Source organism: Schistocerca piceifrons, chromosome 8, assembly GCF_021461385.2.
Source record: "Schistocerca piceifrons isolate TAMUIC-IGC-003096 chromosome 8, iqSchPice1.1, whole genome shotgun sequence".
NCBI lineage: Eukaryota > Metazoa > Arthropoda > Insecta > Orthoptera > Acrididae > Schistocerca > Schistocerca piceifrons.
In genome coordinates, this window is record NC_060145.1 from 474,422,246 (window position 1) to 474,439,908 (window position 17,663).

At 42.6% G+C, this 17,663-nt stretch overlaps 1 non-coding gene across 1 annotated transcript; it reads right to left on the reverse strand.

Annotated features, from left to right (window-relative positions):
* Positions 1-8,068: 8,068 nt before the first annotated feature.
* Positions 8,069-8,142, reverse strand: Trnat-ugu. Its single transcript has one exon. It is a non-coding gene; the product is annotated as a tRNA-Thr (tRNA).
* Positions 8,143-17,663: the final 9,521 nt, after the last annotated feature.

Sequence of the window (17,663 nt, forward strand, 5' to 3'; positions counted from 1 at the left end):
AGTGGCTGGTCGTATAACTTTAAACATTGCTGCAGAACTGAATGACATAAGAAAGAAATTTCAAACAAAAGGTCAACTTGACGGTTCACAGTAAACTATAGAATGGGTCAAAAAATTTGTAGGTAAACAAATTTACCCCACCGTTCTGTAAGCAATAAGTTTTCAACTCCGACCGTTCGGAATTTGAAGAGGAAATGCACATCAAAGGAACCCTGTAAATTAGAGGTACAACGAGATAAAGACCAACTAACATCAGTGCCTTAATGCATTGTTATGTAGACTGTTAATCTGGATGGTAAATTGGCTGTAAAGTTACTTGTTGTGCCGCGACAAGATGAAGATACTCTACCCCTATGATTCTTTCTCGTGTGCTTGATATTTACGTCACAGCAAACAAGAGTGGGAAAATGGGCGCAAGAGAACTACAGATACGGCATGAGCACAGGTTTTGACCCACAGATGATCAAAATAAATCGCTTTCTCTCGATATCTGGTCTGCGTGTAAAAATTGTACTTCTTTAGAGCAAACTATCCCTCCTGAAAAGTGTGTGTCATTGCAATTGATACCACCTAAAACCACTGGACAAATTCAGCCTATGGATGTTTGTGTTTTCCATGCCTATAAAACACACTATCGCACTATCTACAGATGCCCTTTAAAGGATAGCCAGTTTCACGATAAGCTGCACGACAGACTGTTTCGCATTTGGTTGCATGCCATCACATTCTATCATTTCTCATCACCGTCGTTACACCAATATTACTCTATATGCATTCTTTAAGAGTGCATACCTAGCTGAAAGTGCTGCACGACTTGTTAATCCCAAGGAGCTCGCCTTCGATCTTGATGGTGTGATCTTTGCGGTCACAGTGGAGCGTCATTTTTCATTCGGCACTCATGGTGCAAGTTAATGGTTCGTTTCGAACATTTCTTGAATGTCGAAGATGTCCATTTGTGAAGTGTAATACATATATCCCGTAGGGCTTTGATCTCTGCACCTCCCAGACACGTTTTCTGTCAGTCTTCCTGATGCACATGGTGAGTCGTCACCAGCTAAATTTTTCTTGTTATACTTGTTAACACAACACTTTCAGATGAGCCTTACTGAAGACTGAACTTTGTATCTCCCACTCAACCACTGCATTCAGTGTGTAAGTACGCTGTTTAGGTTTTTATGTTGGTGACGCCATGTAGCGCTCTGTATTAAAATCGCTGACTGCGCTGTGTGCAGTCTGTGGCTGGTTGGACTCATTGTTGGATTATTCGCTAGTGTAGTGTTAGCCACATGTATGTGAACAGCACGTAGCGTTGGGCAGTTGGAGGTGAGCCGCCAGCAGTGGTGGATGTTGGGAGAGAGATGACAGAGTTTTGAGATGTTAATACGAGCGAACGATCTGGACGTGTGTCCGTCAGAAAAAGGAAGTTTGTCAAAATAGATGTTAAGAATTTATGTATATATTATGACTTTTGAACGCTATTAAGGTCAATACATTGTTTGTTCTCTATCAAAATCTTTAATTTGCTAACTATATGCCTATCAGTAGTTAGCGCCTTCAGTAGTTAGAATCTTTTATTCAGCTGGCAGTACTGGCGCTCTCTGTATTGCAGTAGTTAGAGTAACGAAACTTTTGTGAGGTGAGTGATTCATGAAGAATGTAGGTTATTGTTTGTCAGGGCCATTCTTTTGTAGGGATTATTAAAAGTCAGATTGCGTTGCGCTAAAATATTGTGTGTTAGTTTAGAAATGATCAGAAAAAGTAATGAGAAAATTGCCTGAGTATGTTCAGTTTTACTCAGCTGTTTCGGTATCAAATAACGTAGAAGTTTACCGGCACAGTCTTCCTTTACTTTCAAAGGGGAAGATTCATAAGTGAACCTGCACACGAGGTGCATATCGGCAACTCTTATCAGAAAACCCATCCTCACTGGTCCTTATCACTGACAACGCACAACTAACGCTACCGGAAGAACTGACTCGAGGCAGAACGGAGCAGAACGAAGTGGAGGTCTGAGGGTGAAAAGAATATAGCCTCTGTATATTCATGTCCTCTGCAAACCATTTTTTTAAAACAAAGATGCTTTTCTCGTTTTAACCATCATATAATAGTAGACTCATACGGTGAAAAACCAAATAATTAACATTTCCATAGAAAGAAAAAAAATGTTTTTAATTTTAATTCCAAACTAAATCGGTGCACTACATTCATCGAGATTACACCTCTTTTCATTCCACAAAATAAAAAAAAAATCGCTAACTCTGCTTAACACACATTCATAGCACAGTTAGCCTCTTAATTCGTTTTGAGTTTCTTCCACTGATGTCATTATTTTTATAGATGTTGTTGTTATGTTCTTTAGCCCACATACTGGTTTAATACGGTTCCCATTTTAGTCTATTACGTGCAAATCTCTTCACTCCTTCGAAACTACTGAAAGCTGCATCAATTTTTCCTGCTCTCTGTTGGCAAATCTTAGTCAACCGCAAAAATTCCCACCCGCCCCCCTCCCCAATACCCCCACTTCCAAATTGATGATACCTTGATGCTGTGATGCTCTGGAAGGGTTCTGTCAACCGATTACTTCTTTTATTTAAATAATGCCGTAAATTTATTTTCTCCCCATTTCGATCAGTTCTTCCTTAGGCTTATTAATTATCCGATTTAACAGTCTAATTTCTTCTGTGACAGGACACTTCAAAATCTTCTCCTGCTTGCTTCTCTTAACCGCTCATCGTTCACGTTTCACTTCCATACACAGCTACACTCCAGACAGAAAAGACTTTCGAACACTTACATTTAGATTCTATGTAGGAACATTTCTCTTTTACACTAGAGGTTTTGCTTCATTTTATGGCCGGCCGCGATGGTCTAGCGGTTCTAGGCGCTCAGTCCGGAACCGCGCGACTGCTACGGTCGCAGGTTCGAATCCTGCCTCCGCCATGGATGTGTTTAATGTCCTTAGGTTAGTTAGGTTTAAGTAGTCCTATGTTCTAGGGGACTGACGACCACAGATGTTAAGTCCCATAGTGCTCAGAGCCATTTGAACCATTCATTTTATGTATAAAACTATACAATTCTAATTCTTGGAAAACAACACGCTCCTTGTAAACGTTGAATAGTTATCGTCAACGAAGGAAACTAAAGATCAAACACAACGATAATCGAATCCAGTTCAAATACAGTGTACCTCACTGTAATATGCAATGACTTCACCCCTAAAACCTATAGCTTCAGTAAAAGTCGAGGTTTCCAAAAGAATAGTTCCTGCTAAAACGGAAAGATTTACTTCAGCTAACATCTTTGCATAATGGTTTTCATGCTATAGGTAGTCCTCATTATATATCCTCTATACTTCGTCCATCATCAGTTGTTTGTAACGAAACTCATCTACTACCGTAAGTGTCTCATTTCCTGATTCTTTGGCATCGCCTGATATAAACTATGCCGCATTAACCCTGCTTCACGTTTGTTGTCTCCGTTCAGTTGATCTTGCAGATTCGTTGCCGTTTCTGTCAGAATTACGATATCATCCCCAAACATTAAACTTTTTATTTCTTCTCCGAGAACTTTAATCCCATTTCCGAAAATCCCTCGTATCGTTCACTGATTGAATAACATCACAGATAAGCCACACCGCTGTCTCAATCCCTATTCAACAACTGCTTCCTTTTCACGCCCTTCAGTTCTGGTAACTGCTGTCCGATTTTTCGATTCTAGGCAACCTTTCGCTGTGTATTTTATCCCTTGCTATCTCCAGAATTTCAAAGTGTATTTTCTACTCACCGTTGTCAAAATAACAAAAGAAATTACATTGTGTCAAGTTGGCGAACAGCTTGGATGGTGAAATATCTAGAAGAGAACGATTGCTATTTTCCTGATATCCTTCGGTTATGTTCTTTACATATTATGTCAAGTAAATGTAGTTCTTCGTCTTCAGGATGCGGTAGCATCTGATTATAATATGTCTATCGAAATACCGGAATCCAACTGGGCTTTCTATTTTCGTATTCCACATACAAGTTGAAAACTGTGGATGATACACTGCAACGTTGCAAAGACTCCTGAAGTAATTTCTGTCATATTTTGAATACATGTTCCTCACTATCTAGAAAAATTCCTGTGAGAGTAAGATATCTCTAATACGCTTATTGTTGCGGAAAGTGTAAGTGTGTGAAATCCGTACACGAGCAACTCACGGGCAAAAATCTGGTTACTCAATATATTTCGTTAAGCATGTTAGGATGACACTCGTCTGTATCTACTTCTATGAGCCACGTGACACACATCAAGTAATACTGGATTCAGTGAATATTTACACTCAACTTTATTTTGGTTGCTGAATAAAACAGCTACAAGAACAACACTTATCAACAACTGCAGCACTTTACAATTTAGTGAAAACTTGTCAAACTGCACTGTCAAACTGCACTTGTTACTTTGCAGTGGTCAGTATATTAGAATGTCCGTTGACATCTCAGTCCAGTTCTGATGTACAGTGAATTACGTTCGAAACATGAAAGAATCTGCACAGTACTAACTGCTAAGGGGATACGTAGAATTACGATGTTTTATTCGCTGACTTACACGAGACATACTATGATATGTAAATCAAACTACTAGAGCCGGCCGGAGTGGCCGAGCGGTTCTAGGCGTTACAGTCTGGCACCGCGCGATCGCTGCGGTCGCAGGTTCGAATCCTGCCTCGGACATGGATGTGTGTGATGTCCTTATGTTAGTTAGGTTTAAATAGTTCTAAGTTCTAGGGGACTGCTTACCTCAGAAGTTAAGTCCCATAGTGCTCAGAGCCATTTTGAGCAACTAGAGATTCTCGTTAGCAACAGAAATACCTTTATGGCGTAGTTATGTGACCAAGGGCTTGTGCACCCCCATTAGCGCATAACTAGAACAGAGCAGACACTATAGCAAACTTATCTTTAAAAACTGCTCATTAAAGCGTGTTCAACAAGCGCGCCAATTTCGCGCAAACCGTTTGTTGTGCGACAAAGCACCGCTTTATGCAACGAAGGGCGGTAGGAAAATATCCGCTTATGTGGTATGTTCTCCCGCTGTATATAACAAGGGCCATCCAACAAATCTTCTCCAATCTCCCCTACTTCAAACATTTCATTTCAAAACGTGCTGCAGAATCAATAATGCAAACAATTGTTCAAAACGAGCCGCGATCTTTTAATCTGAGCTGTGAGCTATGTCAAATACGCGCTGTTTGATGAGATGATATTTGTAAACAAACACGGTGCGAGGAGGCAGCTCTGTTAGGATTCCGACAGCTTGCGCCGTTTCCAAACACGGGCGTGGCAGCCCGTGATAGCTGGATGGAGTACTCGCTGTACAAAAAAACAAAATATGATTAAAAAATCGCTTTGTTATTTTCACGACAGGTGCGAAAGCAGACTGAAAGTTATTTCTGTTTACAGATCTTCACAGGGCCTCCCACAGCACTGATGATGTTCACATACGAACACTGCGACGCAGACACTGATAGGAGTGTTTCTATTCGGGTAAAGGGGAACAAGGTGCGCACCACGTTTCGAAATAAAACTGGAAGAAATGGTGATATTGTTGAGGGTTGCTGGTAGAGCAAAATGAGGCCTGGTACCCATGTGAAGAGACCTCACACACTGACGCTACAAAGCTCTGTGACCAACACCTGAACTACGTATTCCGAGATTCAAGTATCGCCATACAATTTGCTAGACACTGTGGGTACTGATCGAGATTCAAAAGTAAGCATAGTGTTATGAGTTATACGATAATTTTTATTAATGTTAGAAAAAAAAAGAATCTGAAGTAAAAGAAAATGTTGTTTGCTTACTATAATCCTAACAGGACACAAAACAAATCTGAAGAAGAACTGGAAGGAAAATCAGCATTGGCCGTATTTTGTTGTTTTATTGTCAACAAAATCGATTTTCGGTCACTTAGTGACCATCCTCAGTGCTGTAATATACAATAAATTGGTACGCACTGGTATCAAACTATAACCACAAGCAGTTTATGTGTTCGCTCTAAGCTTGTGGTTATAGCTTGATACCAGTGCCTACCAATTTTAATTGTATATTACAGCACTGAGGATGGTCACTAAGTGACCGAAAATCGATTGTGCTGACAAGAAAACAACAAAATACGGCCAATGCTGATTTTCCTTCCAAGTCTATGCACTATTTGATCGTGGTGCACGAAAAACGCCATGGAGTCGCCAATCAATTAAATCTGAAGAAAGTGGAAATATTATTCTTTCGCCTCCGTAGCTGACCTTGGTTCAATTCCCGGTACAACAACGGATTTTCCTTTGGTGGGAGGACTGGGTTGAGTACACTTAGCCTCGTGATGTCAACAGAGGAAATGGCTGTCTCAAGTGTAGCTACTTCAAGATATGGACAGCTGACAACAGGGACAAGGATGTGCTAACACGATGTCCTCCGTACAACAGCAGAATGTGGCTAACGGCAGGGGGTGTCACGGCCGCCAGTCCGTACCAAATTTCGCACTGTAATTCAGTGAAAAGTACTAACAAAGTGCAGGACGAATTTGCCGTGTGGACTCGTAGGACCACATTTCATTGTGAAATCAAGCGGTGACAATCAACTCTTCCTAGTGATTAAAATTCTTAATGCCCTGAAGAAGGCCGTTGCAATTAGGTCGAAACGTCGGTTTTAGTTTATTATTGTTGGCTTTTAGCAATGACGCGGCATAATACCCAGAACAATTTTAATCACTATGACACCGGCTGCGGAATCCTATGTTGTTATAACTCTGTTCCTGTATGGAAACCCTGAAAACCAGCGGAGTGTTCGAGATTTACGTTCCTGCGCCATAATAGTCGCGCCTCGTTTTACAACACCAGTGGTTGTACCTACGGCGAGGTGGCTTTGTCTCTGAAATATCCACTTAAATATCGCCTGTATTTCGCGGTGCTGGGTAAGTGCCGCGTACTTTACAGAGCCAACTGTACGATGACTGCTTAACTCTGTTCTTACAAAAATTTCGTTATATCCTTGAACCCGAGCAAGTCTAACATAAAGTTGTTTCTAGTGAAGAGGAGACGACTATTTTTAACACTGCAGTTTATTGCAGCCATACGTTTACTAGAAACTTCAGTGTATAAATCAGTTTCCACTAATAGCCAATTTCAATAGTCTTCGAATAACTGTCCGTCTAAGGCTGCGTCAGAACGTACGGGGATATTGTGGGTCGTCTGTATTCTGACTGGTCTGATGTGGCCCACTATGAATTTTCCTATTGTGCCAACGCCTTCACCACAGGGTACTTCCTGAATTATCTGTTGGGCGTATTATCATCCGTCTCCCCCACAATTTTTACCTGGCACTGCTACCTCACACACCACGGATGCTATTCCTTGATGTGTTAACATGTGCCCTACTCCACTGTCCTTTCTTCTTGTTTCAGTTTTCCTTACGTTGCTTTCTTCCCAAATAGTGTAGAGAACCTCCATATTTCTTACCTCATCAGTCCATCTAATTCTCAATATTGTTCAATGGCACATCTGAAACACTTCGATTCTCTTCTGTTCCAGTTTTCCCACTGTTCACGATCCACATCCGTTCAATGCTGTACTCCAAATATACATTCTCAGAAATTTGTTCCTCAAATTAAGGCCGATGTCTCGATACTAAGAGACTTCTTTTGGCCAGGAATGCCCTCTTTACCTGCGCTATCCTACTTTTTGTGACTTCTTTGGAACATCTGAATGTTATTTTGTTTCCAAGGTAACAGAATTCTTTGATTTCCTGTACTTCATGATTTGAAACTCCGATGTTACGTTTATCGTTATCTCATTTCTGCTACTTGTTATTAATTTTCTTCTGTTTGCCCTCAATCCATAGTGTGTGACACTGGACTCTCCATTCCATGCACCAGATCCTGTAATTCTTCTTCACCTTCGCTGACTACACAGATATCATCAGTGAATTTTAGCAATGATTTTCTTGCACCTTCAATTTTAATCCCATTAAATGATAACTAACTGACAACCTCAGCTGCCGACAGGTGTTGTTAATATACCTCGATGTGGACAGCTGAAAATGTGTTCCCCGACCGGGACTCGAACCCGGGATCTCCTGCTTACATGGCAGACACTCTATCCATCTGAGCCACCGAGGACACAGATGAATAGCGCGACTGCAGGGACTTATCCCTTGCACGCTTCCCGTGAGACTAACATTCCCAACTGTCTACAATTCTACATATGTATCGTACCTTATTGACATTTGCCCACCCACTCATTACTCGCGCACGCTTTGGCGATTCCCGTAAGAGTTTGGGCAACCTGTGCGCATTCGCACAGACGAAGGTCAATGGCTGGGTAGCCTTTAACTAAATATACGAAGACAGTAACTTGTTCTGGAAAGAAGAGCTACTGTTGATGAACGTGCAGCTGTTTCCCTGGAATAAATGATAACTAACTGACAACCTCAGCTGCCGACAGGTATTGTCGATATACCTCGATGTGGACAGCTGGGTGGGCAAATGTCTATAAGGTACAATACATATGCAGAATTGTGGACAGTTGGGAATGGGAGTCTCACGGGAAGCGCGCAAGGGATAAGTTCCTGCAGTCCCGCTATTCATCTGTGTCTTCGGTGGCTCAGATGGATAGATCGTCTGCCATGTAAGCAGGAGATCACAGGTTCGAGTCACGGTCGGGGCACACATTTTCAACTGTCTACATCGAGGTATATCAACAACACCTGTCGGCAGCTGAGGTTGTCAGTTAGTTATCATTTATTCCAGGGAAACAGCCGCACGGTCATCAACAGTAACTGTTCTTTCGAGAACAACTTACTGTCTTCGTATATTTAATCCCATTCCTGAAACTTTCTTTTATTTCCGTCACTCCTTCTTTGGCGTACAGGTTGAACAGCAGGCGAGAAAGGCTCCATCTCTGTCTTAAATAATTTTTAACCGGAGCACTTCGTTACTGGTCTTCTATATGTTGATTACACGTCTTTTTCAATAGCTTACTCCTATTTTCCTGAGAGCTCCGAAGACCTTTCACCATTTTACACTTTCTAACGCTTTTTATAAGTCGGCATCTCTTACGACCGTGTACGGACATTTCTTACGTCTTCCTGCCGTTAACAAACCGCGATGTCAGTCTGGGTGCCTTTAAGTTTTGCTATAGCCAAAGTGATCGCCGTCTACCAGACGCTCATTTTCTCCTGCATTCTTCTGTATACTGTCATTTTCAGCATCTTGGATGTACGCACCGTTAAGCAGATCGTGTGACAGTCCTCACGTTTGTCTGCTCCTCCAGCGTTCGGGATTGTGTGGATGGATCTTTTCCAAAAATCTAATGTTACGTCTCCAAACATAGATCCTACTAACCCTTATAAGCTTTTTTAAAGTTCTCTTTGCTACTTTGTCAATAATATGACAAACGTGAAACAGATGTTCTATCGTCATAGTTAATTTAACCATTCCCATAATCCCTCTCGTTTATAGGACGATAGAGCCTGCATATCAATCTGTTCTGGCCACTACAGGTCATAACGTAGATTATAAAAAGCTTTCGTGCTACATGTAGTGAAACCTCATCTATGAAAGCCTGTAAAATAAAAAAAAACTGCCGACCGGGGTGGCCGAGCGGTTCTAAGCGTTATAGTCTGGAACCGCGCGACCGCAGCGTTCGCAGGTTCGAATCCTGCCTCGGGCATGGATGTGTGTGATGTCCTGAGGTTAGTTAGGTTTAAGTAGTTCTACATTCTATGGGACTGATGACCTCAGAAGTTGAGTCCCATAGTGCTCAGAGCCATTTGAACCATTTTCAAGAAACCTAACGTCCTTAAAACGCAATCAAAGTACTGAAATCTCGTGTGAGGTCTTATTACTCTACCATCCTCGATCGTGGAACAAATTTTCTGTCAACAAAATAAGATTCAATGAACCGAGTGCATGTTAAGCGTTTAGTGATCAGTGCAAGCAGAAATCCTATTTAATTATTGTCCTCTATGGTGAATAATTGCAACCATTGGCAACATGCTCTTTAAAGTTATACAAACTTTTTCTTGAATATAATATTTCGTAATTTTGGAATGTGATACGTCTACCACCTCCAGTGAGAGTGTCTGTACGTTCCAACACTGCAGGGATCACAGCTACGCGCGGCCTGCCGGCACACAGGAGATACGACTGCATTGCGCGACCCTGTTGTGATGATGACACGCGCCTCTCCCAACGACTCAACGTGCTTTTGTTCACTGCCAGATCTCTACAGACGGTTTTCTAGCGCCTATGAATACCTGCGATACTCTGGCTTTCAGCCAAAAGGAACTCAATGAAAGCCCCCCTGCTTCGATCGCACCTCCGTACAGACGACATTTTGAAGGCTTCATAAAACACCGCTACCTATCAGAACTTCATTAAACAGTAGGTTTTGTCCCAAAACAAATTCTGTGTTTTTTCAACCGGAATTTACCGGAAAAAACACATGTATCATTACTTACGGAACGTCCCTCGCACATTGCAACCTACAACGCCTAGTAAACTGAGATGAACTTGCATTGTGGCTGAACATCGACGTCTTCATCATTTGCGGTACGTGCTTTGAAACTCCACTTACCCTCTTGGCTGAAAATTTCATCAAAATAGAACGTATCATCTCTTCTGAAAGCCACTGACTCTCTCTCGTCTTTAAATATCGTGAAAACGAATGCCATTCTTTAAAGAACGAAGTTCTTAAGAGAACGCTTGTGAATGTTTGAATAAAGATCGTAGGAAAAAAAAGCAACTTCATAAGGGACACTAATTATATTAATACAGCATAAGCGTATATTCATACATCAAAAAAGTTTTGCATCATCTCGGTTCCGAGAATTCCGGAACATGTACAGAAAATTGGAATAGAGATCAATATAAACATCATTTCCGCCCTTTTCATTGCTCATGAAAACCACACATTACATGTTTTACCACCATACAGCGAAGCCTTCAGAGGCGGTGGTCCAGATTGCTGTACACACTGGTCCTCTTGCATTGTTGCATGCCTGTACTCGTCGTGGAATACTATCCACAAGTTCACCAATGCTCTGTTGGTCCAGATTGTCCCGCTTTTCAACGGAGATTCGGCGTAGACTCCTCAAAGTTGTTGGTGGGTCACGTAGTCCGTAAACAGCCCTTTTCAATCTGTCTCAGGCATTTTCTATGTCTGCCGAACATGCTGGCCACTCTAGTAGAACGATGTCTTATACATTGTGTCTTGTGCGTACTGTAAGACCTTCGGTACACACACCATCAGATTATTTGACTCGTCGCTCAAACGAAGTAGGCGAGTGTCAGCAATATGTCTCGTGGTCTTATCGTGGCGTGTTTATCTTCTGCCGTTAGGTCAGACGATAGAAATGCCACTTGCACGCTTAGAGTAGCAGATTGACGGTGATCAACTTTAAACAGAACTTGATTAATTTTCACACACATTTATTAAAATAATAAAAATCATAGACATTACGTAACTTGATTCTGGATGCTGTTTGCAATTGACAATCTGAAGTTCCTTTGGTCTTGGTACGTTAATCTTATTCTCACATATCTCTGATACTTGACAAAGCGTCTATACATTTCTCTTCATGGCTATGTACAGGAATATGGTAATCTTATTAGGCACAGACTAATGCAGACTGATGCATCGGAGGTCTGTACACTCGTTATAATACCTCGAGCGTTCATGTATCACTGCGCGAGTGTGATCCGCGAGGAGAAAAGGTTCTATGTTAGCAGTAATCTCATTGGCTGCGTTACATATTAATACGCGGATCGGCGGAAGCAGAATTTGGTCCTTCTCTAAGACAGCTCCATCTCGTAGTGCGGAGACCGACGAGCGCTGGGCCTGCGCTGTTGTGCTTAGCGGGGCGCGCTCTAGTGGGAAAGTTAAGCGCTAACTACGCGGAACTATCTACACAACACATTGCAGCATAGGACAGTCCCAGTAAGGGATGGTATTTTAGACTATTAATTATGAACTTAGCACAGAAATAATAGTATGACGTTAATCAGCATTAAAATTAGATGTAATTGGCGGTATTAGTTCCTCAATTTGAGAAATTTCATTTTCGACCAAAAAGGTGGTTATCCCGTGCGCGGCTGTAGTAATACTAGCAGCATGCGCGTACGGGTAGGACCCACCACACCACCCTTTAAACCGGCCACGGTGCCAGTATACAGTACATCATGCTGTTGCTAAATAGTCGTTATGGCACTCAGTATAGTAAATAGTACTACTATAGCGCGTACGGGATTACCACTTTTTTGGTCGAAAATGAAATTTCTCAAATTGAACAACTAATACTGGCAATTACATCTAATTTTAATGCTGATTAACGTCATACTATTATTTGTGTGCTAAGTTCATAATTACTACCCTAAAATATCATCCCTTAATGTGGCTGTACGAATGTCGTCCATGAAGACGAATGCCTTGCCATTACGCTGCTGATATGGTTACACTATCGGTCGGAGGGTGGCATTCACGTATCGTGCAGCTGTTACGGCGCCCTCCATGACCAGCAGCGGCGTACGTCAGCCCAAAATAATGCCACCCCAAAACAGCAGGGAACCTCCACCTTGCTGCAGTCGCTGTACAGTGTGTCTAAGGCGTTCGGCCTGACTGGGTAACCTCCAAACACCTCTCCGACTATTGCCTGGTTGAAGGCATATGCGACACTCATAGGTGAGGAGGACGTGATGCCAACCCTGAGCGGTGAATTCTGCATGTCGTTGTGCCCATCTGTACCGTGCTTCATGGTGTCGTGGTTGCAAAGATGGACTTCGCCATGGACATCAGGAGTGAAGTTGTGCGTCATGCATCCTATTGCGCACAGTTTGAGTCGTAGCACGACGTGCTGTGGCTGAACAAAAAGCCTTATTCAACATGGTGGCGTTGCTGTCAGGCTTCCTCCGAGCCATAATCCGTAGGTAAAAATCATTCACTGCAGTAGTAGCCCCTGGGCGGCCTGAACGAGGCATGTCATCGACAGTTCCTGTCTCTGTACCTCCTCCATGTCCGAACAACATCGCTTTGGTTCACTCCGAGACGCCTGGACACTTCCCTTGTTGAGAGCCCTTCCGGTACGTTATTCATAAGTTCCTGATTCCTGAAACGACCCTGTCTCAGGCAAACGGCGAAACACTGTTGCTAACATTGAATGCTGTGGTTGTTGTCGGCGGGGATAGGTCTAGTGCTACAACCTTGCTGCCCGCCGCCGATTGCGATTTTCCCATCCTTAAGTAAACACCATGTCGGCAAGCTCTCGATTCGATTGTGTACAACGCTGTATCACATCCACTACATGGTGAGTCAGCAGGAGAAAATCGGACACGACATTACCAATTACTATGGCAACAGAGGGCGCTAGAGCATGGCATATGAGGAACAGTATCACCCTCTAGGAGAGATGATGCATACTGTAACTGTGGCTGCGTGGTACAGTGCGTGCAGTCGCTGTAACAATGTGTGGTGGAATAAATGGCCTCTTAACATGGAAACCACGCAGTTCCGGAAATAAGTTCATTAGACCCTTTTCGTACTGCACTATCTCATAGATCAAAAAAATGGTTCAAATGGCTCTGAGCACTATGGGACTTAACTTCTGAGGTCCTCAGTCCTCTAGAACTTAGAACTAATTAAACCTAACTAACCTAAGGACATCACACACATCCGTGCCCGAGGCAGCATTCGATCCTGCGACCGTAGCGGTCGCGCTGTTCCAGACTGTAGCGCCTAGAACCGCTCGGCCACCCTGGCCGGCTCATAGATCAATTCCTAGAGTTTGTACAAGGTGGAAAAAGTCGCCCTGTAGAGTCTCATGGCTTAGATACTAGTGCCCTTCAGCACATTAGTTCATTTTACGTGACCAACATTTACAAAAGACAGAGAATGAGCCTACATTCATATTAACGACAGTAATATTGTTTAATGAGTGGAAAAATAATGAAATAAAGAACTTTCAGATCCAGGTGACTGAATAGAGACTGGATAATGATTGCCGCGTGCTCAGGTTTGCCGAGTGGCCGGTGTTTTACGGTACTGTCTGGCCAAATGTATACAAGTCCGGCCTACCAGACATTCTTTCAGGCCTTTTAGTGATGAAGTAAAGAACTAAGGCCCTTTCTAGGCTGATGATGTAAGCGTGATGGATAAGCATAAGGAGGGATAAGGAGATATCCCGTAAAGAAGAAGTTGGAAAAACTTGTAAAGGTGTTGCAACGTAAGTTGTGCCAAGAAACAACTGTTAAGAAAAAAATCGATGTGCTGCGCCGTTTTATAGTCAGTTAGCACTGAAATTGTGAAACTGGGCAATCAGGCCGTTGCGCACGCTAACTGAAGCGGCACGGCCCGCCAGATACCAAAAAAATGTGTGTGAAATCTTATGGGACTTAACTGCTAAGATCATCAGTCCCTAAGCTTACACACTACTTAACCTAAATTATCCTAAGGACAAACACACATACCCATGCCCGAGGGAGGACTCGAACCTCCGCCGGGACCAGCCCCGCCAGATACAATTAGTGTCAGTTGTTCTTGTAGCGTAGATGATAGCGCACGAGATTGATAAGCCTTTGTCTCGGATACCATTGTCCCTACAGTAACATGTCCAATTTCTGAACGGCTCTCTTGTTTGGATCTAGAAAACCAAGCGAACAACACGTTTCACGACACAGTTGGTGGTGGGCAACTTGAATTTGCGTGCGCAATGCCCTGATTGACGAACTTCAATGTAATTAACTCTGAAACGGCGAAACATATCGAATTTTTTTCTTACATTATTTCTTGACACAGTCTAGCCTGGAACACGGTTACAAGCTTTTCAGACTGTTTCGGAAAGCCCTGTATAGATATACCCTACAGGTGCTCCACGCAGGCCGAGCGGTTCTAGGCGCTACAGTTTGGAACCGCTTGACCGCTATGGTCGCAGGTTCGAATCCTGCCTCGGACATGGATGTGTGTGATGTCCTTAGGTTAGTTAGGTTTAAGTAGTTCTAAGTTCTAGGGCACTGATGACCTCAGAAGTTAAGTCCCATAGTGCTCCGAGCCATTTGAACCATTTTTTTGCTCCACCCAAGTCATGAAGCCGAACAAAGAACTCACACTGCTCACACGAAATGCAATTGCAGAGTATGTCGCGTGAATAAATCCGAAAAACCACGTAGTACGTACTTACGAAAAGCCATGGCATGCCAGCAACTGTCTCACCGTAATTGTAGACGAAGTCGCTTAGGTCTGCCGATTTCTGTATCACAAGAGAAAGTGTTCATACTAAACAGTTGGGCACGTCTGTACGGCAGCGAGCAGGTAACGGGACCACGTTCACGACTGCAAGTGTTAAGTGAAGCGAGTCCCTTTCGCCTACAACCCATGCGGGGCTTTCTACCTGATCCTCCGCGTCAAGCAATGCAATGAAGCCGCTAATGTCAAATTTTAAATGGCTTACTTTTGACGTACCGTTGCGGTTCCCAACCAAAGATAAAATTACTCCACAAGATGGAAGAGCGACTATAGGATCCTTGAGATATGCATCTACATCTGCATGTGCATCATACTCCGTAAGACACGTAACGGTGTGTGGCGGAGGGTACGTCTATGATCCGTTCATCATAAGAATAAACCTGATGTAAACAAACACAAACGTGCTGATTGGTCAGAAGTCGTAGCACATGTACACTAGTGTTGTTGTTACGCTCTTGAAAGTAGTTCCTACGCATGTATTAGATATATTATTACTAAATTACGTTAAATGAATAAGATATTCAAATCTACTAACAGCTACGAACGTTTTTCTTAATCACGCTTTGGCTATTCAGCTTTTATTTCAAAAATCGTGTACAGTCAGAGCCTCTGCAGCGTTTTGCTTATCGCGGTGTTAATGCGCAGTATGAAAATGGCTGAGGCTGCTTTCTGTTCCGTAGTGAAACTCGCGTGTGGAATGCGGTTAAAAAATGCCGTGAAATAGGCTGTTCTTAATGTTTTTCATAAATTTACGGATCTAATCGGTTTTGAAGTTTTCCTAGTGACTGTATGTACTACACTTGATACATAAACCCACATCGTAAGTGCAGCGCAGTCGGAAGCATAATGGAATGCTAACCAAGTACAGTTAATGGTTCGTTGCTTCATTTCTCTCTAGTGTCATTGTTTTTATCTCGTTCGATTTCAAATACCTACATCTCGTAATTATAAAAGTCACCATCTCTTGTATGAATAATGTACGTCTTCTTGTTTCTAATTAGATAATGGACGCGAAATTCTTGTTTTCATTTCAAATACAAATTCTTAATCATCGATGTTTTATGAAAGACTGATCATAAAAGTTACTTTCTTACAGACAAGCGCATCATCTCCAAACAGGCTTAAAGAGCATCCAACACTTTCTACTAGATCGTTTATACGAGGGTCACTCCAAAAGAAATGCACACTATTTTTGTAAAAATACAGTTTTCATTATGCATGTGTATAAGTTTTACACTGTGCAGATACATCCTTCCCGCTTGTTATCAAACGTAGTTCAACCTGTTCCCGTGAGTGGCGGCGTCACAGCATGTCTTCAAGATGGCTGCTACACTTGACGTTCGTCAGAAGCAACGTACTTGTCATAGAATTCCTATGCTGTGAAAACGAGATAGTGGGAAACATCCACAAGAGGTTGAAAAAGGTGTATGGAGATTCTACTGTCGATCGCAGTACAGTTAGTCAGTGGGCAACCAGGTTACATGATGAAAGTGGACATGGTAATATTGAGGATTGTCTTCGCAGCAGCAAACCTCGTACTGCACACACTCCAGACAATGTGCAGGGAGTTAACGAATTGGTGACTGCTGACAGACATATCACAGTGAACAAATTGTCGTGCTACGTTGGGATAGGGGAAGGAAGTGTTTGCAGAATACTCAAAGTGTTGGCGTCAAAAAAGGTTTGTACCAGGTGGGTTCCCATCATGTTGACAGTGGCTCACAAAGAAATAAGAAAAACGGTATGCAGCGAACTTTTGGAACAGTACGAGAATGGTGGAGATGAATTTCTTGGAAGAACTGTGACAGGTGATGAAACATGGCTCCATCATTTTTCACCAGAGACGAAGAGGCAATCATTGGAGTGGCATCATGCAAATTCACCAAAGAAAAAAGAAATTGAAAACCACACCTTCTGCTGGAAAAGTTATGGCTACTGTGTTTTTCGATTCCGAAGGACTCTTGCTTGTGGACATCATGCCAATTGCAACCATCATAAATTCTGATGCATATGTGACGACACTGAAGAAACTTCAAGCTCGACTGAGTCGTGTTCGACCACATCGGCAAAAGCAGGATGTTTTGTTGTTGCACGACAATGCACGGCCACATTTCAGTCAAAAAAGCATGGAAGCGATCACAAAACTCGGATGGACAACACTGAAACATCCGCCTTACAGTCCTGACCTGGCTCCATGTGACTACCATCTCTTTGGGAAACTGAAAGACTCTCTTCGTTGAAGAAGGTTTGAAGATGATGACTCCCTTGTGCACGCTGCCAAACAGTGGCTCCAACAGGTTGGTCCAGAATTTTACCGTGCGGGTATACAGGCGCTGGTGCCAAGATGGCGTAAGGCAGTTGAGAGGGATGGAAATTATATGGAGATATGAAGATATTGTTCCTG